This window comes from Palaemon carinicauda, unplaced genomic scaffold (assembly GCF_036898095.1).
Source record: "Palaemon carinicauda isolate YSFRI2023 unplaced genomic scaffold, ASM3689809v2 scaffold173, whole genome shotgun sequence".
Classification (NCBI taxonomy): domain Eukaryota; kingdom Metazoa; phylum Arthropoda; class Malacostraca; order Decapoda; family Palaemonidae; genus Palaemon; species Palaemon carinicauda.
In genome coordinates, this window is record NW_027169292.1 from 134,118 (window position 1) to 147,273 (window position 13,156).

Here is a 13,156-nt window from a genome sequence, read left to right on the forward strand (position 1 = left end):
GAAAGACGAAGTTGAGCTTAGTAAAACAAATACATCTGATAGACATAATTATTCTTAAGAGAAAAGTTACTATAGCTAAGAACTAATATATACTTCTCCCTTTGAATTTTTATTATATGCAGGAAGTTTCACGAATTCCTTAAGAAATAATTCTCAGTACGGCAGTCGGATATTTAAAAGCTCTCATACCAGTGGAGTGCTTGTTTCGTCAACATCCCTTCAAGTATGGTACTTGTACTGAGCTAATTTTAATATAAACAACTTTCAAAATAAAAGATTATTCTTTGGTTATAAAAGGATAAAGGAATAATCAGTACCTGTCTACAGCCTCTCTTACATTAAATTGGTGAATTTGAAAGAACAGAACATTTAATGAACACTTGGAATAACAACGTTAACGGCCCTTTCAATTACGAAAATACGACGCAGATTAACTGGAGATTTGCCGACCGGGAATGGATAAAACTTCACTGAATAGACCCAGAATATGATCCCAGAATATAATGAAATCTTGATATAAATTTATATATGATATACTGTTGGCAGGAACCGTTGATAGATTGATTTTGGGTTTTTCCGTCATCCTGACATACATCAAGCTTTGTTGAAACAGCTAAAAACACGATGCAATCTTGACACAGAACTACGGGTGAAGATGAAATAAAGGCTAGCAAAATAAAAACTAATTACCCACAAAGCTTCAAGATCCATATCCCAGAAGAAGACGATACAATGAAATTAATCTAATCCACTTCAACTAATGTATTCAATTGAATCCCAAAGTCCTATTCTACTGTTGTACCTTTTCAGTGGCTCCTTTACTTATAAACAAATCATAAGAACAAACAACTTTTATGTTCGACTGCCAGCATCTTTTATCACTAACTACTATTAACCATCATAATAAATATCGAACCAAGAACATGTTAAACATTTACACTCAGGAAATTTCAACAGCCTTCTGCCATGTAAAAATTTAAATTTTATTCATATCTATTTTCCCTTACCATACAAACCCGAATCATTTATCAGGAGAATGTTTTTAGCGTAACTAGAAGGCGACTTAAAATTCTTAAATAGGAGACCCTAGGGGATACGTCAAAGCCCTTTGGTCCTGCACAGGAGCTAAGATGACACCTCTTGTCAACCCCAACGACATAAGCATGAAAATACAGCCGGCAATAAGCCAAGTCACTAACAGGAACGGGTTGACGTCAAGGATGGCGAGGTTGTAGACTCTACTAGACATGGTCCAGCTTGAATGGTCCCTGAACTCCCGTTCAACTGATTACCAGGCAGAGATGTTTCTGGAACAGAAAGGAAAGTCACCTCGGTCCAGGCTAATCATAGCGAGGAGATGAAGGAGGATTGAAGTCGTGGCTGGCTGATTTCTATATCCAGTCTAAGCATTCCTGACCGTAGGTAATGGAGATCTTAAAAGCTTTCCAATGAATAGGGACAAGAAAAACACACCCTTTACTTAAGCTTGGAGGGGATACCACAGGCTCTAGTGGGTCCTCTAAAGCTGATGTTCTCCTATTGACAGATTGCGGAAGACTGACGACCAATCTCCACATACAACCATAAAAACTAAACAAGTTCCAAGAGATAGAAAAGGGTACTAGGAATCAGGGGAGCGTAGTGGTAGATCCTTCGCCGCAACGAATGGACCCAAAGCGTAGCAGTCCTCATAAAGGGTCTGAACACGTTTCAAGTAATGGGATGCGAATACAGATTTACTTCTCCAAAAATTTGTATCCATTATGCTTTACAGAGAACGATTTTGTTTAAAAGCTACCGAAGTAGCTACCGCTCTTACTTCGTATGTTTTCACCTTAAGCAGTCTAAGCTCTGCCTCACCACACTGGGCATGAGCTTCTCTAATCAAGAGCCTTATGAAAAAGGATAAGGCGTTCTTCGACATAGGCTGCGATGGCTTCTTAACTGCGCACCAGAGAGCCTCCGAGCTGCCTCTTAAACTCTTTGTTCTGGGATGGAGTCAGCTGTGACTTTTTTGAACTTATTAGAAGTCCCAACTCTTTAGCCAAATCCAAAGTTATCTGAAGAGCCTTCAAGCAGCGATCGGCTGAGGGAGCTCTTATGAGCCAATCGTCCAAGTACAGGGAGGCCCTGATGCCTCTTGAGTGCAGCATGCTCACCACACTCAGCATGATCTTCGTGAATATCAGAGGGCTGTGCAGAGACCGAAACATAAGGCTCGGAACTGGAAGACCTCCTTCCCGTACACGAACCTCAGATAACGTCTGCAACTTGGATGTATTGAGACATGAAAATAAGCGTCCTGGAGGTCCAACGATACCATCCAGTCGCCTTTCCTTACTGCTGCCAGCATGGTTTTCTGAGTTTCCATGGTGAACTTCGAATTCTGGACCTAGTTGTTGAGGGCACTTACATCTAGAACCGGTCTCCATTCCCCTGAACTCTTGGGAACCAGGAACAAACGGTTGTAAAACCCTGGCGATTTTAAGTCCCACACCCTCTCTATCGCTCTTTTTTCCAGCAAGAGAGACATCTGAAGCTGCATGGCCTGTCTCTTCAGTCCTTCCCTGTATTTGGGTGAGAGATCCACAGGATCTGTGGCTAAAGGAGGATTTGATAAGAATGGGATTTTGTATCCTTCCTTTAGAACACGAACGGACCAAGGGTCCGCTCCCCTTACCTCCCACGCTTGCCAGAAGTAACTTAGCATGGCGCCTACTGCTGCTTGAAGGCGAGGACAGTCAGACCCTGCCTCGACTGTACTTAGTTCCTCTTTTCTTAGACTTCCTCGCATCGGGCTTGAAGTTACCTCTCCCGGTAGGCTTACCACGAAAGGGCTGAGCAGTCTGGGAATATGACGTCCCTTCTTTCGTTCTACGAGAAGAGAAAGATGTAGGCAACACCTTCCTAGCTGTTTTGGCAACCAAATCATGAGTAGCCTTCTGAGTCAATGCTGCAGCCACCTCCCTCACTAAATCCTGCGGGAATAGAGCAGAAGACATGGGAGCAAAAAGTAACTCCGATCTCTGAAAGAGAGTGAATCCCACCGAGAGGTAGGAACACAAAGTTGGCCTCTTCTTCACGACTCCTGCAGTGAACAGGGCAGCCAACTCCTTAGAACCATCTCTAACTGCCTTGTCCATACAAGACATAAGCTGGAGAAGGTTACTCGTGTCAGTGCCCTTCATTTCCGTTACTTTTCTACCCAAGGCTCCCAGAGACCAGTCAAGAAAATTAAACACTTCAAAAGCCCTGAACAAACCTTTCAAGAGATGGTCAAACTCCGACAATGACCACCACACTTTAGTCTTCCTCATGGCTAGATGCCGAGAAGAGTCCACTAAGCTCGAGAAGTCCCCCTGAGCAGACGCAGGAACCCCCAAACCTAAGACTTCGCGTTTCATACCAAACGCTCGATTTGGAAGCTAGTTTGGCTGGTGGAAAAGCGAAACATGTCTTGCCAAGAGCTTTCTTTGAGTCCATCTGCACTCCATTAATTTCAATGCTCTCTTAGAGGAGCGGGAGAGAACCATTTTGGTGAAAAGGGATGTCCTAGCTGCTTTACCGAGTAAATTCCGAAGGAGGAGACCGCAGGGCAACAGGGGTAAAATGGTCTGGAAATAACTCCATGAAGACCAGCATTAGTTTCTTGAGGTCCACCGAATGTTGAGGTGGCTTATCCTCTTCTCCCACTGAAACGTCATCCAATTGTTCCTCCTGAGAGAAAACCTCATCTGGATCTTCCTCCGACAATTCAGCCACTGGAGTTGTGCCTTGATCAGAAAGGCGATGTTCCTGTGCAGGCGCATCAGTGCTGACATGGGCGTGCTTGCGCTGTTCAAAATTCCCATCCGACTGACAATCACTAGCCATGCGTTTGCTGTCACGATCGGTTTGTGAAACAGCATCAACCTGATACGCTGCAAAAACAGTCGACTGCCGTGTAGTCATGGATTGGCTGGCGCTGAGGCTCCGCCGCGTCATGGCGCGCCGCTCACGCTGACGCTCCGCCACGTCAGCTTGCCGCTGGCGCTGACGCTCCATCTCGCGCCCGCTCCCATCCTGCCGCTTAGCGGCCCGCTCCGTTCCCTGGCGAGCGTCGTCACATTTGGAAGACTGACGATAGGCTGTATGCGCAATCGATAGATGTTGTGAAGCAGAGCTATGACGAGATGCATCCACCTCAACCCACTGTTGAACGCTGCGACTGGGAGACCACCGACTGTGCGATAACATGTCAGTACCAGAGACAACAGGTTTACAACGAAGACTGACGCCCAGTCGCACTGTCAACAGCAGGCCGATAAGACTGCATAAGCAACGAGAGCTGCTGTTTCATACCCAACAACATAGACCAGTTGGGATCACCTTGAGGCGATATTTGCGCCGCCTCTCCCAATGCGAATTCGCCTTCCTCATCGTTACCGAACCGCTCCCCGCTTTCGGAAGACGAGCACCAGTCCGATGGAAGCGGCTGAGCATGAACCGTAACACCCGAACCAGAAATTAGTTGCGCATATGACTGAATCAAATCTTTATCTATATCGAAACCCACGTCAGAGCACTTCACAGGCGAACACTCGTCAAGGGACCGAAAACGTTCCGGTGTATCCCAATGACTACAGCCTGGCTGTTGCGGAGAGGAAACGCGCCGCTGTTCCACCGACTGCGCTTTTCTCTTAAGCGGTCTAGAGGCTTGCCGCCACATCTCATCACGTGACCCTTCATCCGAAGAAGGAGATGAAGCACTAACCTCACCTTTCCTACGGTGAGGTTGAGCGACCTGTGATATGACAGCAGGAACACTCGAGGGGACGTCTGTGCTATTGATGAAGCCTCTCGTTCCCTTTCGCCGTTCAACATAACCTCTCCCCTGGGTCCGGGAGCTTGACAGAGGTCTTAGGCTAGGCGAATGACAGGATCGCGCAAACGCACCCTCCACAACACTGAACACATTAGTCGAACTCTTTACACTTGATCGGTCGCCAGTGCGACAACTTTTAAGTAAATTAATATTTGACATAATTTGCATTTTGTCCGCAGCTAACGATTCCACTCTCACAACGAGCGCTTGAATAGCGGACAACATATCCTTCATCGTAGGCTCTTTCGGCTCTTGATCTACCACTACGGGGGAAGGAATAGGATCAATGACATCAGATACTAGATACTAGTTTATCACTCCTTGGAGACGCTATCGTTATAAAACAGCCCCTCAAGGGTATATTGCTTCTGGCGACGGATATACTCGACGGTATGATGAAATAGTTGCCGAGATACCCAACAAAACTAAATGTGTCGACGATGTTCTTCTTTGGTCTGACTCAATAGAGGAGAGTTTTTTCCAAGCTGTACAATGGCTCGACATATGTGGAAGACACGGCATAACACTCAACCCTGACAAATTTCGTTTCGCAGAAGACACAGCTGAATTCGCTGGATTTGAAATAACCCCAGACACAGTTCGCCCATGTGCAAGATATCTTAGTGCAATTATGGACTTTCCAACCCCAAGAAATATCACCGATGTCAGATCTTGGTTTGGTTTAGTAAACCAAGTATCGTATGCTTTCAGCATGACCGACAAAATGCTACCATTCAGACAGTTATTGAAACCAGGAACACCATTCACCTGGAATGACAATATTAATGCACTCTTTGAGGAGTCTAAAACTGCCATTATCAACGAAATTGAAGAAGGCGTGCGAATCTTTGACAAGACAAAACCTACCTGTCTCGCCACCGATTGGTCAAAATCAGGAATTGGATTCTGGCTGTTCCAGAAACACTGCGACTGTCCAGACAACCGACCATTTTGTTGTCGCACTGGTTGGAAGATCACACTTGTCGGAAGTAGGTTCACACATGCAGCTGAGTCTCGATATGCACCAGTTGAAGGTGAAGCGTTGGCAGTCGTCGATGCTCTTGATAAGGCAAGATACTTTGTTCTTGGCTGTGAAGATCTTGTGGTCGCAGTTGACCATAAACCACTGTTGAAAATATTTGGTGACATCATTGGAGGACATATCAAATTCACGTCTCAGAAACTTGAAGGAAAAGTCCCTCCGCTATCAATTTCGCATGATTCATATCCCAGGGGTCAAGCATCTCGTTGCAGATGGAGTATCGCGCCACCCAACTGGAAAATCTGAAAAGCTATCGCTTCAAAATGACATTGCATCAGTTGACAGTGTACCTTCCGTGAGAAATGTTCCCCTACACAAATTGCCATCAGCATATCCTGTTTCCACTGACAATGATATTGATACTTGTATCACCGCATCAGCAGTATGCTCACTTGACTCACTTAACGTGATAGCAGTCACCTGGGACAGAGTTCGCACTGCCACAAGTAGTGACGATAACATGCATGAACTGCTCAGCCTTATAGAATGCGGAGTACCAGAGTCTCGCCAAGAATTTCCTGTACATCTTCGAGAGTATTTTCAATTCCGCGAGCATCTCTACACTGTTGATGGTGTGATACTATACAAGGAGCGTATAGTTATTCCTCCAGCCCTTCGTCAGGAAATTCTCACATCTCTTCATTCAGCACATCAAGGAATTACCTCTATGGTATCGCAAGCAGAGTCATCTATGTTTTGGCCAGGGATAACACCCGCTATAACAGCACCTCGAGCTGGATGCAACCACTGCAATCGCATCGCGCCTTCGAATCCTAGTGCTCCGCCTACACCCCTTATATCTCCAGACTACCCATTCCAATGTGTTTGAGCAGATTACTTTCACTACCGAGGAGTTGGATATTTAGTTATAGTTGATCGATACTTGAATTGGCCCATAGTTGAACGATCTTCGAACGGTGCAGAGGGTCTTATAACTTCACTACGTCGAACATTTGTGACATTTGGGATTCCGGATGAAATGACATCTGATGGTGGACCTGAATTTACAGCGACGGCAACTAGGCAGTTTTTAAAGGACTGGGGAGTCCATCACCGCCTTTCCTCTGTGGCCTTCCCACATAGTAATTGCAGAGCCGAAATAGGCGTCAAAACTGTCAAGCGTCTTATAGCGTACAACACGGGCACTAACGGTGATTTCAACACTGATGAATTCCAACGTGCGATGCTCCAATACAGGAACACACCTGACAGAGATACCAAGTTATCTCCTGCAATATGTGTATTTGGTCGTCCCATCAGAGACTTCATACCTGTCCCGCCCGGCAGGTACCGTCCCCACGACACGTGGAAGGAAACACTCGATGCAAGAGAGGAGGCCCTAAGACATCGACACCTTAAACAGGGAGAGCGCTTATCAGAGCACACTAAGAGACTACCGCCACTGTCCGTCGGTGACCGGGTTCGCATCCAAAATCAAACAGGAAATCACCCCCTGAAATGGGACAAAACCGGTGTCATCATAGAAGTCCGCCAATTCGACCAATACGTCGTCAGAGTTGATGGCTCTGGTAGGGTCACGCTAAGGAACCGGAAGTTTTTGAGACAATACGTGCCTGTCAGGAGTGTTCCAGAAGTCCGTACAATTAGAGATGACTAAAATCGGAATCAGATTGTACCTATTGCCAATCCTTTGACCACTAAAACGTCTGAGACCATTGCGAAGGACACCATTCCGACAACCCAAAATCTGGACACACATGGTATTCTTCCACTGACCACTTTACCATTACCAAGTGGTACTACCCCTAACATTCATTTTGATGTAGCTGCTCCGGAATGCTGTCCCAACGACCTCGGTAACACTGCGAATCATCAAGCAGAGATTCCGCCTCCCAATGATAGCACAAACTCTCCATCGCAGTTAACTCCTGCCATGCCAAATTTGGAGCAACGCAAGTCCAGTCGTACCCGTCGACCGCCAACATGGCACTGTGATTTTGAGATGAACTAGCTATAGTGTCATCATGATCAACACATGACAATAATTGTTTTTCAAGTTTCCGTTCCTTCCCATGCTAACAGGAGTTTAGTGTTCATGAACCTATAATTTGGATGTTTAATTGCCACCCAATGTTTTGACATCAGTTTTAAACCGACCTCCACGAGAGACATTTTAAAAGGCCGTTTAAAAACTTGGGGGGGAGATAGAGGGTTATAAACATTGAGTTATATACATTGTTCATCATTTATTCTTAATATGTTTTATGTTCAATAATAAAGACATTTGAATAAATGGACCAAGCTCTTATTTAGATACAGGTAAATCCACAGAAAGGGAAGAACTATGTCTAATCCTGTCTCTCTCTAATTTCTGAGTATAACGCTCATAAGCTACCCACTCATTTTCGGTTAACAAAGAACATTCTTCACACTGATCCCCAAAAGTACAAGATTTACCCCTACATTTTACACAAATTGTATGTGGATCAACAGAACCCTTAGGAAGGCGAGTACGACAACCTTTAATACACTTCCTATACACAGGGGAGGGGTCGGCCATATTGAAAAGTTACGAGAGAGATCCCCCCAAAAAATAACAAGAGTCAAAATTAACTAAATAAACCCAAAACAATAAAGATTTCAAGAAATTGTGAAAGAGAAATCACTTATGCGAGAGCCCAAAACAAAAAGACAGTACATCACCAAATAAACCGTCTAAATCAAAGTAATCTGCGAGAGAATTTCCAACGTTCTAGCCCCTATGGCGGCAGAGAAGATCTGAAGTGGTTGGATTAGTTCGGCCTGTCTACAGCAAGGGCGGTAGTATACACCTGGCATATCTGCGATAGCCGGGAGATTTTGAATATTTCTGCCGGGCGTCCAGGGACTTTAGCCATTCTTATATAACCAGCGGGTAAGTTTTATGTTAAAAAATGACAAACTCTCATCACAGATAGGTGGTCTAATATCAAAGGGTACCTATTCCATTACCACCAAAGTTGTCTTTCAATCTAAATCTATTTATACAAACAATTGGATGAATTTAAGCGACAATGTACAGATAAGCAGTTCACTTTTTAATTTATGTTTTGATTAAACAGGAATTATTTTATAAAAACACTCATAATTTCAGTAAGGGAGAAGACACTTTACCAGAAATATTCTCTCTCTTTGCCTCAACTTTCCCCACTCATTAGGTTTTGCTGTGATGTAGAAATAGTTAAAGAAGTGAACGAAGGAATGGAAGATACAGTATAAACAAGACCCTGTAATGTTGGTACTCAGACAAGGAAATTAAAAGAAATTACTGATAATGGAAAGGACGAACTTAATTGGTTCCAAGAATCCCACCCTACAAAACATAAACTCTACTTACCACTCTCCTTTCTGATTAAGAAATCCATTTCCCAGACCACCTCCTGTGGCTTGTGGGACGATTCTCGCATTCAAATCTGAAAAACATATCTTGTTAGAAAGAGTCTCAAGGCTTTCTATTAATTAGGTAATTTTGGGTACTCACTAGCTGTACATTGGCTCCACTCATTTTTCCATTGCTAGAGTCTATTATTATTATCATTATTATTAATTGCTAAGCTACAACCCTAGTTGGAAAAGCAAGATGCTATAAGCCCAGGGGCCACAACAGAGAAAATAGCTCAGTGAGGAAAGGAAACAAGGAAAAATAATATATTTTAAGAACAATGACATTTAGATAAATATTTCCTTATATAAACTATGAAAACTTTAACAAAAAACAGGAAGAGAAACAAGATAGAATAGTGTGCCTGAGTGTACCCTCAATCAAGAGAAATCTAACCCAAGACAGTGGAAGACCTTAGTACAGAGGCTATAGCACTACCCAAGACTAGAGAACAATGGTTTGATTTTGGAGTGTCCTGCTCCTAGAAAAGCTGCTTACCATAGCTAAAGAGTCTCTTTTGAATAGACCTTAAGTTGTGTTATTTGATGGTAGTATGATAATCAACCTAAATTTTCAGAATGTGCTCTCTCACCATAAATTTCTAAATTCCTATGTTATTTATCCTATAAAAACTAATTTCAAAATACGATACGGGATATGTGTAGTGATAATAAGTAAGAAAAGCAATAATTCACGCAAAGTAGACTGTAATGATGAAGGCAAGAATAGACACTTTAGATCTAAATTGGAGAGGCAGATACAAAAATAAAGATACAAAATGTATGTGTGTGGCCATGAAGAAGAAACATTGGAACACTTTATATTACACTGCGAGATGTACAAGGAAACAAGAAATAATTCCACACTATTACATCAACCATATATTGAAAATGAACGTGAAATAATAGGGGACATTCTTTGTTTCAGCAACTGTGATCAAAAAGAAATAGAAAGCAGAAAAAATCTTGTCCAAGAACTGTGGAAAATAAGCAAAAATAATAAAACAAGACATCAAGTGACAAACGACAATACCATTTAAAGAAAAGAATAGAGGAGCCGTTGCAAAGGTTTATTCTCAAAGTACAAGTACAAATTTGCCCATTTCCCTTTTTACCCTTATCTATATACTAGGCACTACAATTTAAGCTTGCTCTCTCAATATTTCAGTTCTACATTGTACATCAGTATAGTTTACAGTAAACGTCCTGAATATTTAGCTTTTCCTAAAGCAGATACAGACACCACAAAAAGGCAAATCACCATCTGCAACTTCTTATCCTGAATAAAGGATAATAAATGTAATGGGCAACCAGTTGCCCAAGCGCACAAGTGGCTTATTAAAGGATAAAGCAAAGGGGACGAATCATCACACCCCCACCCCCATTTCAATAAGTACCCAGCGACCTAGGTTTGAGTAGACATTATTAACGGGTTATTGTGACTCTTCAGATTACGTCTTTGAATATGATCACTGCCTCGGTAGCATTGCTTAATAGATCTGATGATTTTCTTTTCAGCATTACTGCATTCTGCCAATAAGAAGGTAAAATTCACCCTTCATCATCATGGGTAAGGTAGATCCAATGCATGTCAAAATTGGGCATAATGCAATTTACAAAATGAGTACACAAAGAAGGTAAAGTACGGTTTACAGCGTCACATTTTGAGAAGTATTATCTCTCATCTTCAGGCTGGAGTGTTTGAAATGGTGCTGGTAACCCTGCTTCTAAAGTACCCATTCCTATAACACCACTTACCATAAGACAAGTCGTAACCCTGTGTTTGCTTCCCAACAACACATCCCTATAACCCCTCTTACGTTAAGACAAGTCATAACCCTACGTTTCCTTCCCAAGTACCAATTCCTATAACACCACTTACCATAAGACAAGTCATAACCGTGTGTTTGCTTCCCGACAACCCATCCCTATAACCCCTCTTACCCTAAGACAAGTCATAACCCTGTGATTCCTTCCCATGTACCCATCCCTATAACCCCACTTGGAGCCTTTGTATATCAGCGGTCAGTTGCTCCAGCGAGCATAAAATATGGACATAAACTAACCTAAACTTCACCCAATAACCTAACCTACAAGAAGTATTCTTACCTACTTAACTAAAGGGGTTGGTAAGGGACACCGGCGACCCCCTTACACTGCCGTATTCTCAGTGCGCCGTCATCATACATACAGATGGCCGCTATCATACATACAACCCCCCCCTTATCCTAAGGCAAGTCATACCCGAGTGTTTGGAGAGCAAATATTTGATTAAAACTTTATAATATTCTTGTGTGGACACATGACACTCTCTGACATGTCCAAGGTTATGTGTATATGAGCTGTCTTACTCTGTAAGTTAGTGGACAATATAGTACAAGTGTGGCTCCGAGTTGTCTAACCATGTATATTACTATAAAATACTATACAGTATAAGTGAGGCGATGAATTGTCTTCTAAGTACTAGTTTTAGGGTAAGATCAGGATACGCTGGTCTAAGCCTGGTTGATGGGGGAGTAGCCAACCCCTCCCCAGTAGTTAGGTCAGGATATGGCTCCTAGACTGCGTTAAATGGGGTCAAGTTTGTTTCCCTTTTAAAATGTAGTTTTTTCAATAAAATTTTATCATTTTAAAACATTTGAAATGTGTATAATATGTTTCCCCTAATTATTTGCATCAGTACAGTTTAAAGTATTCACAAATATACCAAGAAAACTTCTTATTTTCTTTATTTGGGTTATTGTACTACAGTAAAGATTTACCTTCTTGACTTCGTTTTATCGTCTCATATTCGTTTTAACGATTCTTCTGTTTCCTAACGATTGTTAGATTTATTATAACGATTATTTTCATTATTTTAACGATTCTTGTCTTCATTATAACGATTCTTGTCTTCGTTTCTATCGGAAATTGAGTTTACGATGTACCTTACACAACGACCCTTGGTCGAATGTAAAGAATACGAGACCACGGAAATCATTCGTCTAAAACAAATATAAAATGGTAATAGTTATGTTTTTGTGAAGGAAAAACCATAAATAGGTAATTTATTTGATAAATACTTGCTATTTTACCTTGCTAATATGTGGCAATTCATAGTTTATTGGGACAGACCGGGTCAGGAAATCCGTCAAGAATCGGTACAACGAAGACACAAAAATGGTTAAAAAACGAAGACAAAAAATGGATAATACGAAGACAAAACTAGTAAGTAACTAGACAAGAATCGTTAGAATAACATAATATGAACATACATGTAATTAATGTAATATAATTTGCTTTTTTATAAGGATAAACTGTAACTTTACCGAACGCAATACAGTACCCCTAGCTGTTACACGTCAAGCAAGCGTGATCATCTTATAATTAAAAGGATTATATACACTTACTGTGTTCCTAATAGTTAAGATTTACTTTTAACTAATGATAATTACATTATAAATGACGTAATGTAATACAACTATACAATATTATGGAATTATTTACCTTGCCCGCTGGGTTCCTGGTTTGTTATTGCTGTGGGTAATGACGTCATAAATTAGAGATGGCTTCTTGGTGACGTCATACCAAAACAAATAAACTATACATCTTTAAAATGTTTTATCTTATTTTATTACTTTAAATAATATAAATGGATGAAATATAAATCATATAAATAAATTACTATTATACTTAAATACGTTTTAGTAGAATTCATTCTGGATATTAGTTGAATTTGAAGATTTAATTAAGATACTTTACCTGGATTAAAGCTATACCCATGACGTCATAGAAACTTCTTCCTAGTTCCTTATTGCTCTATCCCTCTATCCCTTTATAGATAGGTGCAAAGCTTCTTTAAGCTTATTCTTATTATTGTTATTAAGTTA

General features: G+C 41.7%; 1 pseudogene; it reads right to left on the minus strand.

Moving 5' to 3' along the window:
* Nucleotides 1-12,823, minus strand: part of LOC137635783 (tRNA (uracil-5-)-methyltransferase homolog A-like) — a 56,208-nt pseudogene extending 43,385 nt beyond the window's left edge.
* Between the last annotated feature and the right edge of the window lie 333 nt (nt 12,824-13,156).